Genomic DNA, 11,849 nt, shown 5'->3' on the forward strand with positions numbered 1-11,849 from the left:
GTTGTGCCGCATAAATTCGTGATTACGTAATTTAAACAATTATTATTATTATTATTATTATTATTTAAAAATTTTTTTTATGGTTTCCATTTGAATTTTATTTTTATAAACAAAAAAAAAAGGTACGTTTGTATCGAATATTTAAAACGTTTTGTAATAATTCGGATAAATAAAATAAAATATTAAATTACTATAATAAATAAGATGGGAGTAAAATATCTGCAGACGCTGTTGTTGCTGTTGTTGGTATCACTGGTGCTTTTTTTTAAAAATTAAATAATGGTATCCCCGACGACGACGGCATCACGAGAGAAAAAAAATTTATTTTTTTTTTCTTCTTGTAAGACCTAAAAACTCAGATAAAAATTAATAACTTTGGCTCTTGGCCATAGGTCAAAGGAAAAACAGGATAAAACTCTGGCTGTGGTCCAGATGATGAAAAGAAAATCCCATCACAATAAAACAATACTAATATCTGAACAAAAACCACACACACACACGGTCACACAGTCACACATATGAAAACGGTATCAAAAATCAATATTTTGTTAATTAAAAAAAAAAAGAAAAAATTATTGTTGCCAAAGTATTGGATTGTGGCAGTGGCGGTGGTGGTGGGGGCATCGGCAGGGGCGAGGACAACGGGGAAAATACGAAAGAAAATAAAAATCAATGAGATTTCATGTTGAAAATAAATCAACATCAAATTCACGATCGAAACCGACATACAATAAAACAAACAAACAGAAACACGTTTAAATTGAAACGTAAATATTATCATTATTATTATTATTATTAATATTTTGTTTTGTAAATTTTACAAATGCGAGAATTGCTGATGCTGCTGTTGCCATTAACAAACTTTTTACTCTGTGTGAAAATATTTTTATTAAAAAAATTTGTAACAACATTTGCTAGGGTTCGAACAAACATGTCGACTTTTTTTATCATTGAACGTTAACAAATGATAAGAAATATTCTGTGCGTGATAACAAAACGTTGTAATAACATCCCTGTTTTTCCTCCATATTGTTATTATTCTCACAGATTGTAATTACAAATTAGCAAGTGTGACCTTATCGACCATTTAACGGTTGTCGACCTTTGTCTATAAAGTTTGTTATTAGGAATTGTTGCGTCAGTTATTTAGTTAATCATAGTTTACAATTATTGATAGTAATTGTTAATCACGGGGCGTTAACTACGACAATTTTATTGCAGGGGAAAAAAAAACCGGGAAGGCAGCAGCACATAAGCGCACGCTCGCTCGCGTCGATGTGAAACGATTTAAATTTTTTTTGTTTTTAATAAATTAAAAATTTAAACGTGAAAATATAATCAAATCAAAATTGTTTTTTGTTTTCTTCTTCTTTTTTTTTTTCTTCTTCGACAATTTATCGTCGCAAAAAAAAGTTTCCGCAATTCGACAAAAAAAAAAAGAAAAAAATGAAAGGGAAATGAAAAAACAAAAAAAAAAGGCATAGCATATTTCGAGATGAAAAAAAAAAAAAATGGACCGAAAGGGTAATGAATTTTTTTTTTTCTGCTAGATTTCAAAAATGCGTGTATACTCATTAAGATTTCAAAAGAAAAAACAAAATGGGAGAAAGGGGGAAGGGGTAAAAAAAAAAAGTAAGCAAATTTTCATAGAGTAAAAAAAAAAAGGGCATGTAAAGTTGTAAGAGACGTAAGGGGTTAAAAAGAGTGGGGGAGAGGGTGGGTGGGAGGTCGGAAGGAAGTGTTATGGCGGAAAAAGAAGAGAGAGAGAGAAAAAAAAAATTTTTTTTTTTGCATTGCGTTGTTCCAGAGAACGAATAAATTCACATTGTCTTTGAATTCTGGGTTCGTTTGTTTGTTTTTTTTTTTTTTTTTTTTTTTTTTTTTTTTTTCCATTTAAGTGATGAGTTTTGGGATTCGAATAAAACCACAAACTTTGTTTTTGACTAAATGAGGAAAAAAAAACCGGTTTCGTTTGTTGTTTTTAACAACAATTTTTTTTTTTTTTTCCTTTCGATGAAAAATGAGTTGCGGGGGAGGAAAGGGAGTGGGAGGGTGAGGAGAAAGAATAACCAAAGATTAACAATATTAACGATTTTATTTAGTTTTGACTCTTTAAAAAAAAAAAAAAAATTCGAAAGTCAATAAAAATATTTTTTAAAAAAGAAAAAAAAAAGCTTATTATTATTAAATTTTTTCATTTTTGCGAAATTTATATATATTTTATGTGCGGGAAGAGGGGGAAGGGAAAAAACTTTTTTCTTAATATTCCAAGAAAGAATGTTTTCGATTAAAAACAAATAATTTAATATTATTAATATTATTATTATTAAATTTCGTTTTTTTTTTCATTAAAGATTTATTACAATTTTGAAAAACGAATAAAAAAAAAAGAAAATTTTATTCATTAACTATGGAAATATTACGAGGGGAAGTGGAAGGGGAGGGAATGAGAATGGCGTATCACGTGATTAGTCTAAATGGCGTCAAAAAGCTTTTCTTGACAAGTGAAAAGTTACCCTGCCTTCCGAGTTTTTTTTTTTTGTTTTTAATCCGAAAACATCTTTTAAACTAAAATGAGAGATCATTGTTTGAGATAAAACTAAGGCTCCGAATTTAGTCATTGATGGATGGTTTTAAAAAAAAAAAAAAAAAATTTCAAATGGCTTCCGAAACGATTTTCAAAATAAAAATGGAAGAAAAAAAAATTTTTTTTCGGTAGTTTCAGGGCAGCCAACATAATAACAAAAAAAAAAAAAGAAAGGAAAAAATTTTTTTTTTTTTTTCCCAAATAAATTATTATTATTATTCGAAAAATTTTACATGTAAAAAAATCTCCCCATTCGATCGATCATTTGTTACGTCATCATCATCCTCATTATCATTATCATCATCATCGTTATCATTAACATTATCCTTTTTTAAAGCCGAAAAAATGTTTTTGTTGATAAAAAACCCAAAAAAAAAAACAAAAAAACGTAATAGAAATTAATTATCGTCGCATTTATGTGCGTGCGTGCGTGCGCGTGTATTTACGCAAACGAAAAAATATCGAATTAATTATCTCGACGAACCGGAAATGACGAAAAAACCAAACAATCCAAACGAAAATGAAATCCATAAATTAATATTAAAAAAAACAAAAAGAAAAATTTAATAAGTTATAAATGTTTAAATTATCGTAATTATTTATTATTATTATTATTATTTAAAATGATTTTAAAATAATATGGTGGGCGGACGAGGGGGGGGGGTCAACGAAGAAGGAGTGGCGGCGTGGCTGGCGGAAAAAAGCGGCTAAAGGGCGGATATTCGGACCTTTTCTAATTACAAACATAAATTTTAAATTTTTTTTTTTTTTTATCTTTTCGGATTAAAAAAAAAAGGAAAAAAGGAAAAAGAGAGAAAGAAAGAGAGAGAGAAAAAAAGGAACCTTCTAATCCTTCTCTTTCTTTCTTTCTTTTTTTTTTTTTACTTCATTTTATCATAACTACGCGATAGACCAACCGATTCGTATGAATTTTTTTCCTAAGGTAAAATACCTTTATCATTATCACTACCATTATCATTATTATTATTATTATTATTATTATTATCATTATTAATTAGACGGCAAGTTTTCGTTAATAAGTTTTAAATTACCGGTCAAAAGTTTAAATAAAAGATTTTAAAAGGTTAAAATTTCCATTGATGATGATGATAATAATAATAAAAAAAAAAATTTTAACTTTTCCCTTCTTCTTCCCCTCCCTCCCCCTCCACCTCTTTTAAAACTCTTATTTATTATTATTATTATTATACTGTTATTTACTATTATTTTTACTATAGAAAAAAACATATTCACTGTATTAATAATAATAATAATAATAATACGGGAAATGATTTCCGAAAGTTTTATAATATGTAAATAATAATAATAAACAAGCGTTATATTTAATATTTTAATTATTAATCAGTGGAGTTATTTTATAATAACGAATTATTATTATCATCATCATCATCATTATTTATCATTAATCACTATTATTATTATTATTATTATTATTATTATTTTTGTTTATCAAGGAAAGAAAATGAAAATTAAAAAAAATAAGTTTTTGAAGAGTAGTTTGATTTCTTCTTCCTCTTTAGTTCGTTAGCGTTAATGTTTACAAAACAATCGCATGTTTATTATTATTATTATTATTATTATTATTATTATTAAAGTTCTAAAAATGTTTTTGTTTACGTGAAAAAACTTTTCTTATTTTTTTTTTATTTCCAAGATGTGAATTATAAACATTAATTTATGTTTCTCGTTTTATTGTAAAGGAAGAAGAAAAAAGACGTGTAATTAAATAATATGAAAAGGTTAATTACGTAATTTTTTTGAGGTAATTGTTATTAAAATATATTGTTGTGAAAATTATCATTATTATTATTAAAAATTGTTGTTTTTGTGTCGTTGTCGTTGTGTGCAACGAAACGTTTCGTTTATTTTTTTTAAGGTATAATAATTTGTCTTCTTCATCGTTGACTGTTAAGGTACGATTTCTTTTCCTGTTGTACCCGACCTAACTGGTTCGGTCTGTTGAAGGTATAGCACGCTACCGGCGTCATCTGACCTTTGAACCTTTTTTTGTCTCGATTCATTAACGGGATTTGAAAGAACCTGAGTTCTGTCGGGAGAATACCACTACCACCGACCTGAATTCATAGAGACGTCGTTTAAAATTAATTCGACCGACTGTTTTGCATTTGAGAGAGTAACCCGTTGTTTTTTAAAATAAAAAAAGTGACGATGACATAAGTTATAAATAAAAAATTAAGTTCAAATTATTTTTATCGGTTCACCGTCGTAAATGATTTGAAAACTACAAGGAAACAATATAAATTTTCTCCCCGCTTCATTCAAAGATTTCACTGCTGACCCGAAAAAAAAAAACAATCTTTTATCAGGGTATATTAAAAATTCTTTTTGATTAATTTTTAAAAAATCACGTGTCACTAGTCAACTGACATAAAAAAAAAGAAAAAGAAAAAAAAATTGACTTGATAAAATTTTAAAAAATTATTATTTTTTTTTTTGAAGTTTATTCCCGTAAAAATTCATGCATGCCACATTTTTTTTTTTTTATGACAGTTGACTAGTGACACGTGGATTTTTTTTTTATAAATTTTTTTTTTTAAAGGAAATTCTTTGTAAAGTTTAATAAAAAAAAAACAAAATCGGTTAACGTTTACTGTTACATTAAAAAATTGGTAAGAGAATTTAAATATTGTTTTAATGACACTTTGGTCGTGTAATTAAACAAAAAAAAATTTTTTTGTGTAACTTTAATCGCCGAGTAATTACTTAATTCAAACAAACAGAAACAAACAAACAAAAAAACATTAAACATTCGTTTGATTTATTAAATTTAATTTATATAAAAAAATTCTCATAAATTTAAACGTTTGACATTTTATTTATTTATTTAAACAATTTTTTTTTTTTTAATTATTTTGGTGCGGCTAAAAACTTTTACCTTATCCAAACAACGAAAACAACAACAGCCACAACCATACGTCGAATAAACGTTGCAAAAACAAGCAGTGAGAAAAAAAAACAAGTAAAAATAATAAAAATAAAAAAAACATTACGTTTAATTGTTTTTGTAAAAACTAATTACGGCACTGTTGTTAAAAACTAAAGGTGTAAAAATTAACTACACAACAACGTTAATAATAAACCGAAAAAAAAAAACGGGGAAAAAAAGGAAGGAAAAAAAAGGAAGAAAAAAAAAGGAAAAAAAAACAACACGAAACGTGTGAAAAAAGGCAAAATGCTTAAAAGCTCCTTTTTCCTTTTCCTTTTGTTGTTTTTTTTTTTTTTTAAAGCAATAAAAAAAGGTTTTATTCTTTAACGTTGTAATAGAACAATATTAAAAAAAATAATGATAATAATAATAATACTTTTTTTTCGTTTGTTTTCCCTAAAAAAAAAAAACAATTATTATTATTATTACTATTTTACTTGAAGAAAAGAAATTTTTCCAGCAGAAGAAGGAAAGAAAAATTATTAGAAAATGTATTTAAATACGTTCCGAAAGAGTGTGAAATAAGTTTGTTTTAAAAACAACGTGTCAAGAGAAAAACCACGACAAAGTGTTACGTCATCATTTTCTTTTTCTTTTCAGGTAATTATTTATGACGTCGATCCGTTTTATTTGTTCAGAAAAAAACGAAAATAAGTAAGTAATAATAATAAATTAATAATTTTTTTACTCGTCGTGTGTAGATTTGGGTTGCTTTATTGTTTATTTGTTTATTAAACGCGGGTGTTTTTTAGAAAAATTTTATTTTCTGTACGATGCGGAGGTCAAAAAGGTCATTGGAAAAGTTCAACCTGTTGTAATTTTTTGACCTGTTTAATTTTGTTCGGGAAAATAAGGAAAAATTTATTTATTGACTTTTTTGTTTTTACACAAAAATATTTTTCATCCATTTTGTCGACCTTTGACCTCGGGATTTAAACCGAAAACTTTTTTTTGTTTAAAAAATATTTGAATATTTTTATTTTATTTTTTGACGTCATTTATCATCATTTAAATTTTTATTAAAAAAAAAAAAATAGGATTATCATATTTTTAAATGTGAATATCAAGAGGAATAATAACTTTTAATAATAGTTTGTTTTTTTTTTTGCTTTTTTCTCCAACTTTTTCTTTTTTTTTTGCTGTTGTTTTTGTTTTTGCTTTTCCCTCCTCCCCTGCCCCTTCCTTTCCCCTTCCTCTCATGTTTTTTTTTTTTTTTTTACGAAACGTAATTTAAACTGCAATTAAACTCGAGAGCAATAAATTTATAAATTTACTTTATAACTCTTTTGTTTTTTATTTTTTATTTTTTTTTAACATAATATTTAAATCGTGACAAATGTTTATTATAAAAAAAAATAAGGAAGAGCCTTAACGAAAAAAAAAAAAAAATCGTCCGCCTTCTCTTTTCTACATCTTAATTTAAAAAAATTTTTGACCTTTAACCTCGTTCGAATCCCGAACGGAAAATAATAATTTTTTTTTTCTTTTACGTAATAAATAAAAAAAAAAGAAAAAAATCAATTTTTTAACTTTTATACAAATTTTTTTTTTTTCTTCAACCTTTAAATCCTCGTCTCGCATTTTCTTTTCTTCTTCTCTTTTCTTTTCTTTTTCTTTTCTTTTTTTTTTTTACCTGACTTAATGCATAAAAAAGTATTTTTAAATTAAATTTTCTTCGTGTAAAAAAAAAAAAAAAGTAAAAGAGAAAAAAAAAAAGAAAAACTTTTTTTTTCTTTTTTTCCTTTTCGACTTTATTAAATTTCACGGATATAAATTTTAAATATTAATGACTAATGGATAACCTGTTAAATAAACAGAAAAAAAAAGTTTTTCAGATCGTTCAGAGATTTCACTATTTAAAATCAAATATAAATCATCATCATCATCATCACTTTATTCCCGATGCATTTCACTCGGAAAATTGAAAACAGGAAAAAAAACGAAAAAAATTAATTTCGAGTTCGTTTTTATAAAAATCAATACTTTATGAAAATGATTGCGTGCATATGTTAAACATAAGCGATTAACATCAATTAAAAAATTTGTTTTCATTTCGAAAGAAAAAGTCGTCGATGAATTTCGTTATACGTAAAACAACCACGTGTTCCCTGATAATAATTGATAAAAAAAAAAAACAAAGGTTTGATGAAAGAAGAAAAAAAAGAAAAAGAAGAAGAAGAAAAAGATGGAGTGCGTTTTTTTATTTACGCCGTGTAAAAATAAAAAATAAAATTTTATTGTTTTTTTTTTAACCAATTAAAAATTTACATTTATCACTCGGTTCATATTTATAAATATATATAAAACGCGAGAATGAAAATAAAAGAAAAATGTGTATATAACGGGGAGAAGAAAAAAAAAGAGGAAAGAAAGAAAAATAGGAGGAAAAAAATAAAGAAAAACTACAACAGCAAGCTGCGGCAAAAATCATAAATTATTCTCAAGAAAAAAAAAAAAAGAAAATACTGTCAAGATTGAAATAAGGTTGACACGTTTTTCATGCTTTTCATTTTGTTTCGCTTTGCTTAAATTTTTTTTTACGCTCCCCCTCCCCCGACCTTCTCCCCGTCCTCCCCGACCATTCTTTTCCCCACAACCCTTTTTCTTCTTCATCTTTTTTTTTTTTTTTTTTAATATAGTTTTTTAGCGGGAAAATATGATGTTTTATTTTTGCTGTTGTTGTTGTTGTGTGTTAAATTGTTTTATGAAAAAAAAAAAAAAGAAAAGAAATTTTTTATACATTGATTTTCTCTCTCTCTCTCTCTTTCTCTCTCTTATGCTTCCTTTATGTACATAAAAAAAAACGAATACGTAAATAAAGTTTTAAATTAAATTATTCGGATTTTAAAACAAAGTAAATGAAAAAATAAAAAAAAAATTTTTTAAGCAAAAACGTTACGTGAAAAATTACGCGCATTTTTGTATTTCAATATAAAAAGAATGATGTGATTTTTTTTTTTAAAGAAAAATAACAAAAAAAAATTTGCTATCGTTAGTTTTATAAAAATAAAAGTAATTTATAATATTATTATTATTATTCGTTTGGGTAATTTTTTTTTTTTTTTACGTCGTCACATCGCCACCATTGTAACCATCAATCATTTTCACTTTTTTAGCAAATAACGTTGAAAAAAAAAAAAAATTTTTTTTTTTGTTTCGTAGTAATGCATACGAAAAAAGATGATGACACAATATGATGTGAAATTATTAATAATCTTTTCTTGTTTTTTTTTTTTTTGAGGAAGGGAAGGAAGGAGGGAGGAGGAGTCCAAAATAAATATCATCTCGAAAAATGTGCAAAAAAAAAAAGATGGAGGAGAGTACAAAAAAAAAGGAAAAAATTTATCCGGATGTTATTGTTAAAATTCGTAGAAATATTTAAAATTCCCCTTTCCGGTTGATGAATATCAGGTTATTAACCTTCCCCCCCAACGAAAAAAAAATCTCGATGTGGTTTCGAATCGTGATATCGATAGATCGATCGACCGATTTTTTTTTTTTTTTAGTAAAAAATAATTTTTTTTAATTTACATTGTAATTATTCCATTGTTAATTTCAAAACTTTTTTTTTCCTTTTTTTTCTTTCCATTTTTTTTTTTTTAGTATTTAAAACCTAAGTGGGAAGAATAAATTACAAATGAAATGTGAGATTCGAATTTCCTCTCTCTTTCGCTTTCTCTCTCTCTCTCTCACTCTTTTTTTTGCTCCAAAATTTTCTCTCACACTTTACGTCTAGATATTTAACAGTTTTCAAAAGTAAATGATTATTTTGTTTCGACCTAATTTGCATTATTGTTTTTTTTTGTATGTGTGCACGGAAAATGTTTTGTTGGCCTCCCTTTTTGTCTTTTTTTGTTTTTTTAACAAACAAAACAAAAATTAAAAAAAAAAAAAAAAAGAATTTGTTTATGTGCGTGGTGTTAACGCGTGCGTTTTTTGTTTTTTTGTTTATTTAAAACGTGTGTGTTACTGACAACTACGGAGAAAATGAAAATGAAAATTATGAGGGATTTCCGTGTTTTTTTTTTTTTTTAAACACTTACCTCGTGTTCGTGTGTGTGTGTGAGTGCGTGTACATAAATGTTATAAACAAAAATTTATATGTTTTACGACATTTTTTTTTTTTTGTTTTTATTCAATATTTTTGAACCTTTTTTTTTGTTAACCCGGAAGAGAAATGTATTTCGTACTAACCTCCCCATTTGGTAGAAAAGAAGTAAGGGATTCAACCGACTCCTGAACGTGTATTACCTGGAGGGAGGGGTGTTTGTGGGAGTTTTAACTTGCATTTTAGCCTCAACCCCCTCCTGATTCAGAACCATCAGGTCCACACTCGCGAAAGTGGGAATTCCGTCGGAGGAAGATCACGGTACTTCCTCTTTTTTACCCTTCGAGAGGCAATCCCGATCTGTTACCATCGTTCCTGCCTCTTCCGCAGAGAGTTTCCGGGGGGGAAAAGAGAGAGAGATGTTCGGGGTCACGTGTACATCGGCGATTGCTTTTTTTTTGACGGATGAACTTGTAAATATTTATAAATTATAAATTGAAAAAACTCGTGCGCAGCCCAAAAAAAAAAATTAAGGTTAGGATTGGAAAAAGAAAAAGATCCGGACAGGTTCGGTTCGGTTCATTTAAAAAAAACATCAATCAACGTCTTTTCATCAGGAAAGAATTTTAGACGTGCGTATAAGAGAAACCTTCTTCGACATGTCATTTGTCTTTTAATATATATATATTTTTCAAAATTGAAATTTTTCTTAACTTGAAAATTATTTTTTTATTTTTCTTTTTTTTCATTCGAAATCTTTTTTTTCCTTTTTTTTCTTTCCTCGTCTCTTTTTTCTTAAGATGATGATGAAAAAAAAATTGAAATTAAAATTAAAAAAAAAAAAGTAATTTTCATCCGTTTGTCGATGATTTGTTCATTCGTTCGTTCCATGTTGTTCTTTTGTTACGTGTAACTTTTCTACGTCCGCGCCATTTTCTTTTTTCTCTTTTTTTTGTTAGGTATATTAAAAAACGTTTTAAATTATTTAGGTCACCATTTTGTAAACTTTTGATACGCGCGTGTGTGCGTGTGTGTTTGCTTTAATACGCATGTAATTAATTTTTCGAATATTAAATACCACGCTGACCTTTTTTTTGTTTTCTTTTTTTTTAATTTAATAAATTTTAGTTTTATCATCATCATCATTATCATCATCATCATTGTCATCGTCATCGTCATCGTCGTCATCGTCATTTCTAATACGCGAATAAAATAAAAAAAAAAATTATTTTGTGAAAATTTTTTTTTTACTTTTTATTTTGTTTTCGTTTCTTTCTTTCTTCGTGAACGAATAACCCGACGATGACGTCATCATCATCATCATCATCATCATCATCATCATTATTATTAATATTATTATTTCAACACGTGGACACAAGTGTGAAAAACCATTATTAAAAAATTTATTTTTCCTACTCGAAAATCGTCACGTTTACCTTTTTTTTTTTTTCTCGAACGGACGAGGGGAGGGAACGGGAGGGGAGTTAAAATAAAATAAATTGTTATTATTATTATTATTATTATTATTATTATTATTATTATTATTATTATTATTATTATTATTATTATTATTATTATTATTATTATTATTATTATTATTATTATTATTATTATTATTATTATTATTATTATTATTATTATTATTATTATTATTATTACTATTATTCGATTACGATATTGAACGGAACGCGTTAAAGGTTATTTACGTTTACGCACGGAAAGAAATTAATAATAATAATAATAATAATGTGATTTCGAAAAAACGGTCGTGCTTTTAAATTAAAAAAAAAAAAGAAAAATAAAAATGATAATAATAATAATAAATAAAATTTATTTGTTATTAATAATAAATTTTTTAAAAATTGAAAAAATTCGTCGTTGTAATTTTTTTTTTTTCGCTACGGTTTTGTTTCTCTCTCTCTTTCTTTTTCTTTTTTCATTTCGCTCATTCTCTCTGTCTCTCTCTCTCTCTCACTCACTCACTCACTCTTTCCAATCGCTTTTTTTTTTCTTCTTCCATTTATTTTGTTGTAAAAGCATCATTTCCAATTTTCTCTTTTTTTTTTCTTTTTTTTTGCCGTTGTTGTTTGCTTTGTTTTTGTCGCGTTTTTTTTTCTTCTTCTCTCTCTCTCTCTCTCTCATTCTTTCTTTCTTTTTTTTTTTTTCTCTATACAATAATAATGACTTTAGAGTTTGAAATAAAATTGCTTTTCCTTTTTGGAAAATGTTTTTCTTTTTTTTTTTTT

Source organism: Pediculus humanus, genomic scaffold (genome assembly GCF_000006295.1).
Source record: "Pediculus humanus corporis 1103172107866 genomic scaffold, whole genome shotgun sequence".
Classification (NCBI taxonomy): Eukaryota; Metazoa; Arthropoda; class Insecta; order Psocodea; family Pediculidae; genus Pediculus; species Pediculus humanus.